Source organism: Leuresthes tenuis, unplaced genomic scaffold, assembly GCF_036924035.1.
Source record: "Leuresthes tenuis unplaced genomic scaffold, fLeuTen1.0.hap1 SCAF_11, whole genome shotgun sequence".
Taxonomy (NCBI): domain Eukaryota; kingdom Metazoa; phylum Chordata; class Actinopteri; order Atheriniformes; family Atherinopsidae; genus Leuresthes; species Leuresthes tenuis.
In genome coordinates, this window is record NW_027325365.1 from 11,204,299 (window position 1) to 11,222,057 (window position 17,759).

Consider the following 17,759-nt stretch of genomic DNA (forward strand, 5'->3'; position numbering starts at 1 on the left):
GACAGTAATATATTTACATACTTCCTACAGGGCTGAATCTTGAGAAATTATCAAACTATTTATTTGCTGCATTTACCAACTCAATGGATAGAGCTGCAGGGCGTAAAGCTATTTGTGTATGCATGAACTTAAGTAGCTGATGTATGGGCCACTCGTGCCTTCAGCCTTTCATCAATAAAGTCGTCTTCACCTGTTGTAAAATTGATTAAATTAGGCATTGTAGTAGCAACAGGACTTAAAATGAAATGTAATGTAATAAAATGCTGTGCCATGACAGGGAGTCCTGAGCAAAAATAATAAACAAACAAAGAGTTAGGAGCAGTTCCCAGAGAAGAAATATGGCATCATACAAGGGTGGGAGTGAGTTATCCGAATGTCTTAGTTCACTCGCAGTGTGCAAGTATGTGTGTGAATGTACTTGATTATGATGTGGTGTATTATTCACTTTTTATGTCTTGCAGAGTACTGATAAAACAACTAAACCTCGAAGGTAAGGTGATGCCACAACCTTAAAAAAGAAAGATAAGGTACTCCAAAAAACCATGTTATCTTTAAGGGAGCAATATCTGTTCAACAGTTCATTATTCTGCTCTAAAGTCATGGTGTCACATCATTGTCTTACCATTTTTTTTAGTTTTGTGTGTGAAATTCTCATGCAAGGAGATAAAGACACCAAAGACTGGTAAGGGGGGGAGGGGTCACGGCTGCAACCTGTCAAATCTGTGCATTAAATTTTGGAGGCCACATTCTTCATTGACCCTCCTTTGATGCTCACACTGAGACATTACACATGGTAACTTTAGTCAGAGAGTTAACCATGTTAACCAAATGAGCTGTTAATATGCCATAGGATTAGACAAGTTTATATGAAATTGACCTGTAGCATCTGTATTACAACCATATAAGCAGTGGTTGCAAAGATGTGGGGAGTCCAACCACAGCTACAGTGGACCTGCAGTTCCTTGGTTACAGATGTTCCTTTTCACAATGTCAGGACACATTCTTGTGTTTGTATTTAGTATCGAATGCAGTGTATGTCCAAACTCTGAGGTGAGTCAGACAGGTTTGCTATTTGTTTGCCTTTACATTCTGGACACTATCACTTCTCCAACGGAAGTTAACCATGCAGAGTTTGAACAAGCCACTGAAACAGCTTCCACTTCTATCTCAGCTGCATCTACCTCAACTGGATCTAACCTGCCTTTATCCAGAGCAGACCCTGACCCCACAACTTATTCGTCTACAAAGAAAAAAAAAAACACTTAAACAAGAATCCTATAAATAAGCAAAAGCCTCACAAGGAGAGTGAGGCCAAAACTGAGCATTTCCTGAACCTGTTTGAAAAGTTAATGGACAAACTGCCAGACTCATAGTCTTATTCAAACTATGTCTATAATGGCAGGTTGCAGAAAATGTGTACATATTCTTTTATGCAGTACTGGCAGGCCTGTGAATCATATATCTTTCCCTAAGGGCATAACACAAAGACAATCCATATACACAACGTCTATATTAATATTCAATCATCTTGTTCACATTCAACAAAGTGGTTCAAACAGATTTAATGCAGTCTTTTCTGAGAAAATAAACTGCAAATTCTCCTTGATGCAATATCTTGACAGTATACTATACATGTCTAAGAAATTAACTACTGCAAATTAACTGCACTCCTACTAGTGCACTCCTAAAACAAACCCATTCCAGTGTAAATATAGCACTCCATGTTGATAGAAATATGTTTTTGAACAATAGATTAGTGCAAAATTTTAAAAAGTTATCAGTGACTACTCAATAATGTTCAGGTCCCTTTTGCTTTTGAGAAGAGTGAATCTTCCCAGGATCCTTACTGTGGGCCTTACACATAACCACAGAGCAAGACTGCGAGTTGTGGCATTCGCTGATCTCTCATTTTGTGCAAGAGAGTTTCCTGAGTTTCCACATCCTCATCTGATTCCAGCATATCTCAGTTTCATAGACATACATTATGGAGCAATCATATAACATGCTGCTATAACAAAGGGTGCAAATGTTGGCTGAATCTCCAAGGCTTTGAAAAGTGTAGACCTCCTCCTTGCCTTCATCATTTTAAAGGCTCTCTCGATTACAGCATGTCCCTTGATATGAGAGAGGTTGAAGGCTCCTGTACATGACCACCTTATTACTCCTTACAAGGCAGACTGGAGTGTCCAAACAAGGATAGCAACCATCACTATATAGAAAGTGACCTGTGGGAGGGTACTGTATAGCCATTTAAAATTAGCTATTTTTCAAAATGCACGTGTCACTGATAGAGCCTGGGTAGCCAATGAATATTTAAAGGAATGTTCTATTTGAGTCACAAATAGTCTGCATGAGGATGGAAAAGAAGCCTTTGTTATTCAAAATGTCTATACGATGCTGTGAGAGGTTTTATCCTGATGTGACAACCATCTTTTGCACCCACAGCGTCACTAAAGAATGCACAGCCTGATAGTTGGCTAAATCCGAGACCAACAACATTTGACGCTTCTGCCTTGGAAAATCTGACATAACCTGTTGTGCAACCACAAGAGTGACTCTGTGGACTGTGAATTTTGGCACACTGAAGACCTGAGGGACCACCCAAAAAGAAAGTACATGAAATACCTCCAGTTCATGACCCCAGCCTTGGCTTTTTTCCTTCTGTGGAAGTCTCTGCAGAGCATGGATTGCTCATCTGCTTACACGAAAATTACTTTTCAGGGTTGCCTTCACCTTGTACCACAAACACAGAATGGGCACATTGTAATTTAGTCTGCAGCAGGGTATGAGAAAACCTGTCTGGAAAAAGAGAAGGAAAAGAACATTAGTCTTTATTAAAAGTCACACCTTTGGGTTCCAAACAACAGGGCTGTCATACAAGGAAAAAAGAAAAATGGACTGTGTGTTAAAAAAGTTCTGATGTGAGAATACAATCTTAAAGGAGCAGTACTTTACGCAGACCAACTGAAACTGGACACATTACATTGTAGTTCCACGAAAGTCAATGCTTAGGTAGAGACCTATGACATCACTTAGTGTCCGAGTGATTTATTGTACATTGTATGTTGTGAAGTTATATAAAATTGACTATTAACGGCTATCATTATATCACTTCTCAAAATGATAAATGGGATTGAGTCATATAATGCATAATAAACAAGCCAGATTAACCTCAATATCTTAACTTCTACATTCCCAGACACAGATAATATTACAGGCTGTCTGACAATAGGCTACGTATCATTGCATGTAATGTAACCATCTTGAACTATAGGTTGTTTTCTTAACTAATTTCATAACTCATGGGACTCCACCAGCATTATCAGACACTGAAGATGTCCTCGTTGTGCCTTATTTCTTCTCCGTTTAGTCTTTAAATGGAAAATAATCATTACGACCTTTGCTACAGGTAACAACACCTGAGCGTCTGTCCGAAGGGAACATGTCAGCAAACTCATCACTCCTTTATGGCTTTTTTACCATGGTCGACCGCTGATGACGTAATGAGCAGCATTCCATTTCTTAGGGACAAATTTCAAGCCCTACCTTTGTAGCTCCACTCCAAAGGGCCACTCCCCCGCAGCGGGCAAAAGTAAGGTTATGGCCAAGAGTAGGGAACTGAGATAATGCCTTTATTTTTACTGGCATGACAACTATACTATCCTTGAGCATTAAATTACAATTAAACTGTTTAATTAGTCTAAGAGTGATTTGAGTACATTATAACATACCTCACTTGATGTTTTTCTCAAACAATATTTGAGACAGATGTCCAGAGAAAAAAAACTTTAATAAACACTTTATCTTATGACTAAAAATAAAACCTTTTTCTTTTTTTCCCCAAAAGATTAAAATAATTTCCTTTCATCTTTGAGCATCTGACTGTTTAATCAAGTTGTCAGCTTACACAGCCAACATGCTAAACTTCAACGTTAAAATGATGATGGAGATAGTTTTAGAGGTATAACTGAGAGAAATTGTAGTAATGCAGTTCAAAGATGCTATCATACCTTTACTTTTGTATGTGCTTAACTTGGGAATCAGCACAGTGGCGCTTGAACTGGCTGCAGAATTATTGGTTACTGTAAAAATCCATCCATCCAGCCATCTATATTCTATATCCGCTTAATCCAATTCAAGGTTGTGGGGGGCTGGAGCCTATCCCAGCTGTCATTGGACAAGAGGCAGGGTACACCCAGGACAGGTCCCTAGTCCATCACAGGACAAATGAGACGACCAACCATGGTTACGTTAAAATCTCAACAATATTTACATCCCGGTCAAGGAGTTATTAATCCCCAAAACATGAATCTATGTACCTCAAGATTGTAGTTTTTGCTACTAGCCTGAGGCCAGGAATAAATAAATTGTACTATGAAAATACCTTGAGGTTTAACCCGTTATCCCTCAGTGAATGGGAATCAATGAAAATGCTATGCTAATCTAGCGGCCTCCACTATGCTATGCAGTGGTCTGTTGTAATATTGGGGTTAATTATCCCCCTGAAAAATGGTTGAAGCAGTTTAAATTTTTGGATAAAATTTGGAAAGCAGCTGTCCAAAACAGGAAGGCTGCAGATTTGTTTCTTCTCTAGTATTTTTGATAAGACACTGGCAGGTCTCCAAATAAACCGAGTCCACTTCAGTCATAGTTTAACATCTTTGGGTAAGACAAATCTGAATTGTTGTTATCACAGGTAAAAAAACAGAACTTAAAAGTTAGCCGTACTATTCATTCTACATATGACGTTTATGGAAACAAGGGAACAAACTCTTAATTAGGTTTCTCAAAAGCATTAGCTTGAAGCATTGGAAAGTTTATGCTCCTAAAGATATTGTTAAATTTGTTGTGTGGCAGTGTGGTTTGCCTCATCAAGGCTGATTTTGAGTGACACCTTTTTCACCCTCTGAAGTTTCATTCCCTCCGATACAAACTTCTGTCCAGTTAAATTACTGGCCTCAGTCCAATAACTTGAAACATTAACGAAAAGATGCACACTTCACACTTTTCATTATGCCTGGCAACATACCTTATTAATTCATGAAAATAATCAGAAGTGACACAGAACAGTTATTCACAGCTGTTAATCAAATCTACCTCATCCAACCTGACATCTGCAGCAATGACTGTTATCAGCAAGGTCAGAAAGATGAGACAGGACCGCATGACTAAAATAGGCAGATACTGTTGGTGCATAGCAATCTGTGCAAGTCTCTTCAGGTTTGCCAAAAACTGATGTAGCTGATATAGTAGGATACTATCTAACTATCTTTCTAGTTGTTAAATATTACTTAGACTTCAGATCTTTTCACTGGTAAAAAAAAATTTAATAAATAACCTGCAAACTTTCCTGCAGGGGGAGCAAATGTATCCAAGACTTCTAAAGCTGACACAAGACTATATGATGCCTATGCCATATTTAGTTTTCATACCCCCACCCCCAGTATCACATTGGCATTGTTTCATACCCGTCTTATAACGCACACCTCTGCAGTCTATGGTTCATCAGTGTAGTAGATTTGCAGACCCCCGGTTTGAACGGTACATGATCCATAATCCAAACAGCCTTGACTCTTAGACTGGCAAATAGGCAGAAGATCATCTTTTCCTCCATTTGTGGAGTCAGGCCACACTGGGTGAAGCTTTTTGTGTCTCATCCTCCTCGTATTGTTGGTGTGCAAGGTCATATGCTGCCAGCTCACTGGCCTGATTGGCATGGAAGGCAGACAGTCTTTTGGGGGGAGAATGAGGAGTTCCTGCACATGCACACTTGGCACATGAAAAAGGTGTGGAGCTTACCCACAGTCTTTGCTGAGGTTTTAGTGAGAAGAAAGGCCATTTTGGCAGACAGCCCCTTTCACTAAGGCTTCCCCTCGGTTCAGAAGGGAGCAGACAAAGCGCTTCTAGCACTCAAAACTTGGCTTCAGTACAAATCCTACAAAGAAACTCATAAGGCTTCTACCCTGAGTCTCCTTTAGAAAACAGATAAGACGCCTGCGAGACACTTCAGTTTGTTTCACACTGCCATGTGGCCACAATGGTGGCCACATGCACCTTCGAGGTAGAGGCTGATCTTTTGCAGTCCAGCAGAGAGTGCAGAAACTGCAATATGATTATCAAACTCTCAGGAGCAGGTCCAACTAGTTAGAGGCCAAAGGCACAGCCACAAAGAAACAGTCTAGGTTTAGATAAAAGGCTGACGTCTCTGTGTGAGAGCGGTTTCTGCCTCCTGGGAAGGTACAATAGTTCTGAGGCAACAAGCACATGTAATATAGGAAATCAAATCTGGCTCGCAACAGCCTTTCACTTTGTCAGTATCTATGGTCAAAAGAAAGCACTGTGAACTCTTACAGTGTAATTTAGATGGTTGCCAGTCAGCTATAGGAAATCAGAGATAATTTTCTCTCAAAATATGATGAAATTATGTTTGTATTTCTCGCTTCCAGATTCTGCTGGATTAATCTGGCAAGAAAATGGGACACTTCATATATCACAAGTTCAATGAAAAGGGTATCATATCCATCCTGAAGGGCAAAAATGTTTCTTATACACTACACTTTAACATGGGTACATAACAAACAATATAGTACAATCACAATATACTATTTCCACAATAAATGTGTACATGTCCATATGTTGGATGCAAGTACACCCAAATACTCTATCTATAAGGTATAGGGATAAATTCTACTCAAAAAGTTATTTTCATGCAATTCTTAAAAATTCTTTGATCAGTAAATGGTGTGAAGTTGGCGTGAATTTGCTTTGCTTTGTCAACTTTCTTGATTGCTTTCCATTTGTGAATAATCTTTTTCACTCTAAAATGATGGTAACGCTTATGCTGTGCCATTGAAACTACTGAATGCTGATGTTGAAATGATGATCTGTTATCCATTAGCTAATTCATGGCAGAGGGGCATAATGTTGATATTATTAGAGAGCACAACAAACAATACAAATGAGAGTTTGTGTCTATTTGCTGAACTGTTGCAATTTCTGTAAAGTATGACTACAGCACTTTGATTTCCTGGCAGCAAAGAAAGCACTCAAGAGATATTTTTGTGTAGCTTTGACGCTATTGCTGTTACACAACAGCATTAAAAAGCAATCACTAGTTGGATAATGACTGTTATGACGCCTAACCTGCAATCATCTGCAGCGCTGCGTGTATTTTTTTTGGCCAGGTGATGTAAACAGGTTCTTTTTAGAATTGAGAACATTTAGCTTTAGAATTATCAACGACACTACACTTTAAACCTGCATTTGTCCAACACTTGAAACATGAGGCAGTAGCTAAAAAAAATGTGGTTAATAATCTACTCACAGGATACAGAGGTCAATGAAAATAAATATAAACATCTGATAACAATTTACAAAAACAACAGACTTGTGTCATCACTGCTAGTTTGTCTATTTTATGTATTAACTTACCAACAATAATCATCAAATTTTCAGTTGTGGTATAAAAGGACTTGTGTAATAGGATGTCTGCAACCTCTCACTTCAGTGTTTCATTAATAGAGCCATCACAGCTCACAGTCAATCAAAGCATCTAATTAATTACTTGTCAAAACATAGTTTACCCATGACCGTCTTTATCACTCTCTGAAGACACAAATCATGAGCCTCATATTTAATCACATTTCATAACAATCAATATTTTTTACATATTCTGTAGCAAGAAGGTGTTTTTGAAAAACATTTTACACTTAGACATAACTTGTTTACACGAGGCAGAAAGCTTCTTAAATTGCGTTTTACGGTTTACTTTTTCAGATATGTAACATTCTGTGTTATTTGTCCTATTCCACTTTAGAGAGTCACACGCCATTAAGCTGCATTTAAAACCTACTGCAAGTATTTGGACAAAAGGATTGCTCCAAGATCATCGTTCTTACGCCTGACTTCTTCACATCTCTTAACACTGCTGCCCCAAGACTAAATCCTCTTGGCTTGGTCTGATTTCTTACTGCTCCAACTCTGTCCTAAACCATCACCAAGATGTGAGAATTTCTTTTTTTTTTTAATTTTCCCTGCATTTAAAAGCGAGAACTGTGATGTGGTGTGGCAGGAGCCCTTTATAAAAGCAGCAGAGGTGACATCTTCTTGCAGCAGAGAGGGATATTTCTCAAGCTGGCTGTAAGCGTTCTCCATATTATAACTCTATAATGTATGCTAAGCTGTGTCTTTATGAGGGCAGTATTAATGGGTGGGGTCGGTGTAACTGCCTTAAACAAGGGATTAGCCTGTCGCTGATGAGTCGGGACTCTGATGGGATTATTTACATTCCTCTGGTGGCAGGGCGCAGGTGTCATTAGAAATACAAATCCTCTAATAAATTTCTGAAATGGGGGGAGTTTCTGAAGCAAGGGGTGGATTGCAAAGAGTGCTGCCTGGAACAATACTTGTGTCATCTGTCGTCTCATAGAATTTGCAGTTTTAATCTGGCTTTATTATGAAGTTGAGAGTTAAAAAAAAGTTTTGCTTTACTTTGTTACCAGAATGATTCTTCACTGGCTGAAAGACTAAATTAACAATGCTGTAATCAGAGGACATAATAGCCTAGGCTTCAGATGCTGAGGCACCTGAGTTACAAACACTTGCTGCATAAATACAGTAATCCGATCAAAGGACCCCGTCCTTTTGCTGTTCTCATAATTCCCTGCATTTAGCCAGGCACTGGCTTATCACCTTCCCTTCTAAATGCATACATTAAGATTCCTTTAATCCGAAACAGAGGGGTGATGATAACACATGGACACGTTACAATGGGTACTCATCCTTTTCCGAAGATTAAGCATCATGGCCTTGACTAATTATACGTTGTCCAAGCAGCAATTAAACATAATTAAATATAATCGAACAAACATTTTAAAGAATATTTATTGGTTATATCATCAGTTCACAACAATAGTTAATTCATTTGTCACCACTGCTCAGTGCTACAGGCAACTGTTGTTTAATTACTATGATGAATGAATGCTGCTCTTTCCTTCAAGTCAAATCTTTTGAAATCAATATGACTGAACACATTGGGCCCAGGGGGGTGCCTGTCGCAATTTTCTGCAATGCAAAGGAATGGCCCCTTATCTCAAAAACATTTACTTCATTACTTTATATATATATATATATATATGTAGCTAATATTTAGTTTTTAGTATTACAACATACTCAGGGTACTAATTTGTTTATTTTCAAACAAATTAGTTTAAAAGGCACCATGCAAAGGCTGTTAACATGATGTGAGCCGTGATGCAAAAATATAAAACTGAGTGAGCAGCAACCATGTAGATTTTTGTAACTGTGTAATTTGTACTTTGTAACATGTACATTTAACCATTTTCTTTCACTCTACCTCTGACCTTGTACTTCAGTTTATTAGCCTAATCATTCATGAGTAAGAATAGATAGAAAAGTCAGGAATCATGAAGGCGAGAGAAGTACAGAAGTACAATGATTGTGGAAAACATTATACAAACTGGTCAAAGTTGTTCAGTGTCAAAAAGATCCCACAATTACAAGCTCCCATAATTCATCTCCTTCCTCTGTGTTTGTGGCCAACTAAATTATGGATCTGTATTTCAAGTGAAAATACTACTCAAAATAATCGTGAATCATTTGACAATTTTTGGAATAATTTTCAAACACACAGAAAAGAGCCAGTGATGCTTGCTTGTTTTGCTATTATGTTGTGTAGTGACTCAAGGCCAAAAATAAATAGCGCAAAAATATGTCTATATAACAAATTATTTCTTATGGTATGCAAGATTTACCTAGTGTTTGAACCAGCAGGCCTACAGAGAACTTTTTGACAGCTTTAGTCTTGGGCTTTGCGTGTTTCTCTTATTCATACATTATTAGTATCTAAGCTCACAGTGACAAATACTTTGTACCAGAGAGTGTTCTTTGGTTCCCCTCTCATGGTGGTTAACAGCTCAGTGCATTACCCACATGTTGGTGATAGTAACAGTACAACCAAGTAGTCCAATATCAAGACAAAAGTTCATTTAATTTCCTATAAATTCCTATAAATAAAGCAAGAGTTGGAGAGTTAGCATCATCACAAATCTAAACTTAAGCTGTAACTTTCTAGAGAACAGAGAAAAGAAAACAATGTAAGTGTTAAATTGTCACACTGGGTAACTGCAACATTTTACACTACGGACCAATGCAGCTATTCAATTTTCTATCTTGAGATCAAGTTCAAAATTCTCATTCACTAATAACACAAATTTCAGTGAGCCATGTTGCCTCTCTGCTGAAGGTTATGTTGCACTTTTTCACTGCTCTTAGACCGCATGGGGCTCATAACACAGCCAGACACACACAGTGGGAAAATAAATACACCTCACAGGCACGAATGGTACCTCATGTACAGCAGAAAATAGAAGGTGGGATATCTGGGTGTTTGGCAGGTAATTTAGCACTTTGTACATAGTGTCAAACTTCACTGTGAGAATAGCTAGGATGCCAGAGTTTTGAGTGTTGCACTTCCCCCCTTCCAATTCATTTTTTTTATTAACTTCAGCCTCTGGGACATTTCTGTCATTTGCACCAGTTGATTTAGATAAAATTCTCACTTATGAGTGACTAAATTTACACATGAGAGCTCCAATGTACAGACTGTGCTGACTCAACATAAAGATTATTAAGAATTTCAGATCTATGTTTTAGATGACAAGTGTTTTTTCTTCTTTTTGTGGTACATATCACCAAAATTAACCTCAAAAGCCTGTATTAATCAAAGGCCTATTGAGCACTAATATGAATGGGGAGTCTAATTAAGCTTTATTGCAATAAGTAGGGCAAAATGCTAATTAATTAAAACCCACAGAAGCTCTTTTATGGCCCATGAAAATAATGAGTGGTACAAGTTAACATGAATTTTGGATTCTTGATCAATGGAGTATCTCTCCTGGTGAACTGTGATTAGATTTACCAGAACATTTTCCAGGCTGTAATGCTCCATTGAAAAGATGGGTGCAGTGTGAAACCTGTATATTTAATGGATCATATACCTAAAAGAGGTACATACATATTTTTAATATTACGTGCAGTTAACACAGAAAAAAAAAACTGAAAGCAATCGACACTCATTAAAAAAATTTGCCTTCCGTGTAGTCACAGGTATTTACTCATCCAAAACCAAAAAGTCATGCTAGTCTCTGATGGATTTTTACCCCCCTTAAGTAATAAGATATTAGTGTTTACTTTGTCTTCTGCTTTTGTTTGAAATCATTGGACTAAAAGTAGCGAAAAAATGAAATCAACTGAAATTATTTTATGTGGTGAGAACAGGGATACATTCTGTTATCTATGTAAAGAAAATCAGACCTGTAAAATACAAATGCAACAACTTCACCACCTCAATCAGTTCAACAATAGCTGTAAAATGTGTTTGTTTCTCTGATCAAACATTTTATTAACACTAATTTTATTAACACTTATTACACACCAACTTACTATAGAGTAAAATATTCTTGCATGGCCATGTGCATCTGTGTTGTCACAGATGAACCCAATCCTTTACAATAACACAGTAGAAATAAACTGGCAGCAGTTTTTTGTATAACAGGTATATATATATATATATATATATATATATATATATATATATATATATTGTTCTTCAATCACAGCAACAATATGGCTTAATAGTTTGACTCCACATAATGAGACCCAAATAACATAATAGAAGCACAAAGGAAAATTATGCATAACATGGAGGTATCATAGACAGACATCTAACAAAGTTCTAGTACTGAAGTATAATTGTTAACTGCAAAATTACAGCAGTGTTAACACTAGCATTCAGATTGGATTCATTTGGACTCATGGTTGGGATCAATGTGTCACATACAGACTCTGCAATCAATGAATGTCACAAATATCTTAAGGTAAATTACAAGGTGTGACAGCTACAGAAGATCCTTTCTGGCAATGATGGGACACATTAACAAATTCACATGTGTAAGGGAGAAAGGGCAATTTGAGATCAAGCCCTAATTAATTAGAGAATTGTATTATTCTACTAGAGATAACACTAATCCACACCTCAAACCCTAACACTTTCATAATACAGGCTCAAAAGTGGTTTATTTGTTAAAAAAAGAGTTTTGGCTGCAAAATCTTTGCACACCTATGTCTGCCCTTGAAAAGTAAAGGCATTAGGAATACATAGCGAGGGATAGATGGAAGTACATGCATTTATGAAGTAAGGGAGAAAAAAAAACACATGGCCCAACCTAATGCTTAAATACATTGTGACAGCTCTATACAAAGCAAGAGGCAAAAGAAAAAATGTTACTGTTTTACAAATTCTGTGCTTTTTTTGTGCCACTACAGTGTGTTGACTGTATTTATAGCACTTTTTTCTTCTGAGACTGGAACAGAAAAAAGAACTTGTGCTGATATTTTCGAGAAATTAATTTAACAGACTTGCGTTTGTGTTTTGAGATGAGCAGCACTATTGACCACAGCGTGGAGTTTCAAGTTTACATAGTTGCTGTTTTTCGTTGATGTCTCACAGCTCTGACATGTCTGTAGACTGCACCTGTGTTAATATTTGCCAGCCCATGAAGTGCCATGAAGTTGAGGGCCATGCGCTGAGGACTTCAAATAAAGCACTGAAAAACTCACAAGGTGCCACTCTGTCTCCCCATTAACAGTCATTAAGATGCAATTGTGTGCTCCTTGTTTATATTCTGTTTTCAATTTTAAATTGATACAATAACAGAAATGAGTAGATATGGTAAAAGAACAATATAGTATAATAAAATGAATAAAAAGAATAATAGAAATTGAATAATAAAATAATTAAAAATATAATACAAAAGAAATTCGATTAGCACGGCCTGCCTAGAATGCACTACCCAAGTCACAAACCAAAGAAAGTTGGATACCTTTGATGAAAAGTGCTTGAACTGCAGTAGAAAAGGAGACACCCACTGTTGCTTTAACAGAGGTTTTTGTTAAGTGCATGCAGATGTGATTTGAGAGGCTGACTGCAAGAGTTTTTTCATAATATGCAGTGACCTGAATCTGAGCAGAGAGGTGCTGATAAATAATGCCAACACAATATCAAATCTATGTGGTGGAAGAAATAACACTCCAAGTAAAAAGACAAGGAGTTCATGTATGCTGACCAGATGTCCTGCATCGCAAGGGACTGCAATGTCTGTCCCTTGACCCTCATCTAGAAATTGAGACATTTTGAGTGGCGCCATTTCTCAAAACTACGACAGATGCTTTTCTAAAGTCTAGCTGTGAAAAAAGTAAGAAAGACTCTCATCATCTGGGCTGTGTTTGATGTCAATCAAACTGTGCAAATGTGGGTCAAGTGCAGGTTAACCTGTCATCGTCTGGCTATGCCCAAGGGGGAATCTGAAAAGATCAAAAAGTCATAGCTTAAACAGCAGATTTAAGATGAATATCATGGCAACTATAGCAAAGAAGAGGAAGTGCAGCTAAAACCACGACTGGGAAATATTCTTGCAACCCAGGGAAACCTGAGGATGGCAATTCTTAGACTTTTTTGTCACAGTAATTTTTCTGTTTCACACAGGAGAAAATATGATGTGAAGTGACAAAGTAGCTACATGTGGGTCTCACAAAAGCATGAGGCTAAAAAGAGATGTGCCAATCTATGGATGCATTCTTGCTGAAACCCAAGAAATGATTGCCAGAAAGATAATGCAAAACCTTTTGAAATATCCAGCACCGACCACATTTTGCAACACTCTGTGATACTATGCTTGCACCAGATATTTTTCCAGACTGAGGTAATAAAAAAAAAAAAAACACATTGAACTCCTAAGAAAGGAAGTACAATATGGTTATTGGTAGAAGTTTGCAAAGTTGAATTAAAAGAAAATAGGTTGTAATATCTTAAAAATATAGAGTATACTGGGTGTTTTTATTATCCATGTTTAATAGTATATAAAAACTGTTAAGACTTCCTTTCATATATTATTTTAAAATTGAACACTCACAACCTGTTGGATTTAAGGATAATTGTTTAAAAAAAAAAGGAGAAAAAGGTTTGGATTCCAACAACAAACCAGAGTCAATGTGAAAAACTGCTAATCAAAAGATACCCCTAAATTCCCACAGCTAACTTTAGTAACTGCATTGTTGGACACCAAAAATTATTTTAAAAAATAAAAGAGGCATAGCTGTGAAAAGCAAAAGGCCTTCTAAATCTAATAGATTTATCCATTGACACTTCTGGTCCATAACACTTATCGGTGGAGAAGAAGCTTCAATATGCTACCTAAAACCAATGCAAAAAATTTAAAACTTCATTTTATATCTGATCTGATCGTTAAAAAGTTAAGACTAAAATTATTATATGGCCTTTAGAAAACCATTGCACTATAAAGGAAAAACATCCAAAACGTAAGTCTTCCTTGATATTGTATCATTTAAGCAGTTGCCATAGAAACCTAACGTTATTATCCAACTACCCATTATTACCTTGTGGGAAATATCTTTGTCCACTTGCAATCGAATTATCTTTTGTATGAATACTAAGCTGCTCTTGAGTAACTACAATGTGTCAGACAGCAAAATCCCAACTTGGTATGAAGAAAAAAAAAAGGAAGCCAGTGTCCTTTTGTCCTTTTCAATGTATATAATTTTGATTTTATTGTGTTGTACACATCTTACTTTTGCAATTTTATTGAGTTCCTTTTTTCTTAGCATACAGAAGATACTGACTGGTGGAGAGAGTTTTACTCTCTAGAACTCAGAACTTATCGGTAGTAGCAACAAAAGGCAAAGTGTGAATAAACATTGACTTATAGAAACACAATAAGTTATTTTTTACTCAATGTATGTTCAAAGCAAAAGGACTTCCTTTTATTCACAAATCTATCAAGAATTATGGGTTTAGTGGACAAATCCAATATACCATAACAGGAATCCACTGTACTCTTAAAATGCTGCAGTTATCCGAAGCATAAAGTGCAGCGCAGCAAATCCAGAAACATGGGGGAGGGAAAGGATGGACCTAATTTGACCTTTAGCAGCAGAAAAAGTTTTCTTGTTAAAGCCCATTGGCAGGCAGTACGAAGAAACCAAAACCAAGCGAGAGGAGCAAGAGATATTCAGATGTCCCAAGAGGGCAGCAGAAGGCCTGCTTGTGAAAATTCGACTTCTGCAGCCCTGCTCTCTCTCAGGCACTCATATCTGCATTGTTCAAATATTGTTCAAAAACCATATCCTAGAGTGATGTGAATGCAATGATATGCTGTTATTTTCTTGAATGTGAGGAATAGCTCTGTTCCACATGCATGGCAGGTGTGTGTTTAAGTCCAAATACTTTCATTGGAAACTGATGGCTCAGCGAGTGACAGCCCAGCTTTTGATCAAAGCGTAGCAGCTGACAACTCAACATATGCTGGATAAATTATTAAAAATACAAGTGACCCCTTGTGAAGAAATAAATTGCTGCTCCTCCTGCATCCGTATATGCAATATGTCAGTTCTGGAGGCAAAGTGGAGGTTATTTTTTATTAGCTTAAATCAGAACGGCAGCCTGTCACTCCAAAGGGATGTGCCATGGAAGGCAGCTGCTTGGCTCCACTTCTGTAGACACATTACCCTTAACTTTCTGAGGACAGAGAAAAAGTTTTTAAGGAGGGATCGCTGGTGTTAGCTTCAATGGTCATCAACAATAGTAAAGGAGATGAAAATGTAAATATTTTAACAACATTAAGTTTTTTTCAAATGACAGTTTAACTGATAGTTTTAATAAAGCTTTATGATCAAATGTTGCTAAAATAATGCATGCATTTTTAATCTTCAGCTGGAGATAACTGTCACAGAAAACTCAGGTTGTGCGTTTCAAATGATGGTTGGTGTTAACGTTAAACAATGGGTGAGTCATATGTCCTGAATATGGACAGGTCGAGAAATAAAAAAGAGACCTACCTAATAGGACCGTCATGTTAACCAATAATCCCGACAAAATTATTGTGGCCAATTACATTCACAATGCCAGTATCATTTATTCTTTTAAGGTTTTTGTCCCTTTTTTTGTGTCAGTTGAATAACAGTTGATGTAAAGGATGTAAAAGCTTCAATCATGGATCTTTGTGTGACCTAAAATTAAGATCAGTGTATGACAACTGTTTTTTTATGTTGATGTTGTTTGTTTTTTCTTTTACTTCTGAGTTACGCTCAGTTAATTACCCGTCAAAAAACAAACAAAAAAAAGACTTCAAACACTTTTTTCACTTTCTGGTAGTTCAGGCAAATACACTACTGCAGTAGGGTTAGAAAACTATCCTGGTAAGGGCTAAAATACATGACACCCAACCAGGGGACCATTGAGCAAGCAACGTCTAAGCTAAGAAGCAAATTACAAATACTCTATTGCAAATTCTTGCCAATGATTTGCTTTCTTATTCAATCAGAGAAGCAGGGCCTTTGTTCTATGTTGCACAGTTTGGAGCCGAGATGCAATGTCCCATTTCAAAGATATTTGATTGCCACAGTGATGAATGATTTAAGAAAGCAGGTAGGATAGATCTAACATGTGATGCGTGAAAAGCTGCCACAGAATCTTTTGTCACCAGACTTCAGAATATGCTGATCTCTGTATTAATTTACCACAAGCAAGCAGCTACAGGAACACTTACATCTTTGCTGTGGATTCTTTTTTTTAAGAATTATGTTGGCAAATGTAAACTTCCAGTAAACTGGCCACATCTCTTCTATCTTATTAACAAAACATTAACAAACAGAAGTAAATTAATCATCAATTGTGGATCGTCACAAATGCTTTGCTCTGAAAGTACCAAGAAGTGTCACGTCACAAAAAAAAGTCCTGAACAGCAAAAAAAAAGCTTGCATCGATAATCTTTTTATAATTACATTACAACCCTCTGAATCATAATCATAATCAAATCTAATCATGAGGTCCGCAGAAATTCTCACTCTTAGTAGAGGTTGCATATTCTTTGAACGTAATCATAGGTCGTATCTGCTTGCCTGCTCATTTTGGAGAGAAAGACTTAACTTTGGTCATTTTGAATATTCTACGAGTAAAACAAAGGCTAAATGTGACTGTGAAGTTGGCTATGACTACACAGATAAGAATTCAAAGGAAGTTTTTAGACTCGGAGGCCCTGTTTACATGTGGAAATAACACATCTAAGGAACTGACAGAAGGGAACCACCAGGAGTGGAGTCTGCAGCTTAATTTGACTCACACGAGGGAAAACTCACCCGGCCCGGACACGGACAGGATTGACAGATGGCTCAAAAGGACCGATCTCAAAAGGTCAACTCTAAGAATTCATTGTACTGAGATTAAATAAGACAGACCACATCCTGAGGTGGTCGGGACTACACATAAACCTATTCTTTTAGCCATGTGTTCTGAATCAATCTGAAGAACCCACTTACCTGATCCTTCCTACGGGTGAGAAACAACAAATCATTAGGAAGAAACTGCACCAGGTCCAGTGCCATTTGTCCTGCATTTGGGGCTGATTAGGGATGACAACAGTGGATATCTACAAGTTTATACACAAAGTTTTACACAAAGTTGGGAAGAAAGATCTGATCCTAAGTGGTCACTCAAGATTTATGTGGAAGCATGTTGAAGCATGCAAAGAGTGAACAGGGTTATAAAGTTTCAGTCCATACCAAAGTGAAAGGTTTTCTTTTCTTTTTTTGGCCTACTATACCTTGAACACATTTGCAAGTGTGAAGGTGGAGATAAAACAATCTCTCATCCAAATTATTTATGA

The 17,759-nt window shown here is 37.3% G+C and overlaps 1 pseudogene; it reads right to left on the reverse strand.

Annotated features, from left to right (window-relative positions):
• Window positions 1-1,855: 1,855 nt before the first annotated feature.
• LOC140318512 (uncharacterized) lies at window positions 1,856-17,478 on the reverse strand (annotated as a pseudogene).
• Window positions 17,479-17,759: the final 281 nt, after the last annotated feature.